Source organism: Tupaia chinensis, unplaced genomic scaffold (genome assembly GCF_000334495.1).
Source record: "Tupaia chinensis unplaced genomic scaffold, TupChi_1.0 Scaffold143796_1, whole genome shotgun sequence".
Taxonomy (NCBI): domain Eukaryota; kingdom Metazoa; phylum Chordata; class Mammalia; order Scandentia; family Tupaiidae; genus Tupaia; species Tupaia belangeri.
In genome coordinates, this window is record NW_006203646.1 from 497165 (window position 1) to 499537 (window position 2373).

Below are 2373 nucleotides of genomic sequence, written 5' to 3' on the forward strand. Positions count from 1 at the left end.
TAATTGTTATTTTTGAAGCAGTAGTTCAGTATAGAGCTAGGGTTAGCCAGAGTGGAGAGTTTTCCTGTAGAGTTTAACAAAGAGAGAGGACCCCAAGAGTATAGGAGAAATTCCAATGCAAGGGGCAGGTAGAGAAAACAAATCTCTAGTAACCGAGGCCCATTCAAAGTACCACTACATGAGGAGTAGTACATATAGAAAGCTTGAATGTTACAGGTACTTTTCATCAGAAATGGTCACCTAATTGATCAGGTGAGGCAACTGAAACTTTCCAGTTTCTTTACATTAGGTTTCTTTACAATAAAAGTCACTGAAAGGATAGTAGATATGTAAAAGTTCCCAGATCACATGTCCACCTTCTTATTTTCTTCCCAAGGCTACTATAACATATCCATGAGACTTACTCTTCATCCAAAACAAAATCCTTCCAACTCCCTCTCTCTCCTTCTAGGAAAGAAGTAAATTGTGTGTCATTCCTTTTATTGACTGCTTCAGACTCATCAGCAATGGAAAAGGCCCTCTACCAGGGCAAGTAGAAACAATGCTACATTCATTAGTCAATAACACAAACCTCTGACTCTGTGTGGTTCATTCTGTGTTTTACTCTGATATTTGCAAAAATGTAAATGTTCATCAACACCCCCCCCTTTTTTTTTTTTTGCCTTTTTAGTTCTTCCCCAAATCTCCTCTGACACTACGTTGTTATTTTGAATTCATGAACTTAACTTATAACTTCACAGCATTACCTGCCGCTCCCTAGAAGGTATGTACTCCAATTTTTCCTTTGTAGATGAGTAAATGTGGACTCAAAACGGAATTGTCTAGCCAAAGTTTAACAAAGTTTAACTGGAAACCATCCTCAGGTTGTCCCATCAAAACTTCAAATGAAGGAAGTAATAGTAGGAATAGCAGTAGTGGGAGAAGAGAGCTGCATTTTTAACATCGCAGAACTTATTCCTCTTATTTACGGTGAGGAACCCCACTGCAAGCAAGAATGTAGGGTTGAGGAGACTGAGAAAATCAGGGTTCTTTGACTTGAAGAGCAAATAAGGTAACATTTGTTTCAGTCAGTTCCAATCAACCAATTAATTATTTTTCTTACCATAACAATGTCACTGTAGCCACTGTAGCTATAAAGGTATCTTTATTACTAGAACCTCAGCAAAAATATTGCTTTTGTGCGTTTAATACTTTATAGTTCATAAATGCTTTCTTCCATTGAAATAATTTAGTACCAAGATGCAATGCAATGTAATTATGCAATACACTGTAATTCAGTGAATAGGAGTTTCATGATAAAAATTACCTAGGTATATGACCAAACACTTTCTTGTATTACATGTAATCATTCTTGAAAGAAGCTTTTATCATTTTGCTATTTACTATGTATTCAAAATGAGAGCTTTTAGTGGATAATATTCTAATTTTGAAAGATTGCAACACCAAATTTTATAAAAATAGAAAATAATGTTACTGAACTATGAATTAACCTTAGTTCTATTGGTAAAATTGAGATTCATTTCAGCAAGGGAGAATACATTCATAATTAAATTTTCCATAGCAACAAAAAGATATGTTCACGTATAGTAACAATTTTAAGGAGGGAAAAATGCTAAAAAGTAAATTTATTTGGTTGAGTATTATAAGATTTTTAAAAATCTTGACAGAGGAAAACATTAAGAAATGGTCATGTTTTTAATCAACCTTCTAAATTAAGAGTGTTCTTTCCACATAGAAGCAAAATAAAGAAAAATATATAACGTCTAGGTTTACATAAACTAGTGAGAAGTAATTGAAAAATTCTTAGCATAAAAATCAATTAAAAAACTAAATAAAAAAATAAACTTTGGGTATTTGATACACACACACACACACACACACACACACACACACATATATATATATACCTTTGAACATAATTAAAAATAGTTACAAAATTGCTTAAAACAGCAAAATTGCTGGTTATTGCATGATGGGTATTTCCTAAATTTATTTTTTTGTTATTTACCTAAAAAATAGAAAAAGATGGCAAGAGAAAAATTGTGAGAAAAATGCTTTTACAAGACTTCTTTTCAAAAGTTACTCTAATTATAAAGAAAAAAGTGAATTCCTCATGCTTATTATCTGGTTAATCATTTTATGCATATGGTATATAGATATGAAAAAAATTAGTGACTTTCTCAAACCATTTAGGTCTCCTATATTCCTTGAATAATCTTCAGCCTACTATTTGGTTGTCAGAAAAGTCATGACACATTTTTGCATAGAAAAATACATCATGACTTTTCCAACAACCCAATAGAAAGAAGATTCTAGTTTTTTTTTTTTTACATAAATATTTTGCAAAACTAAAGTTCATACTATATTTTCTAA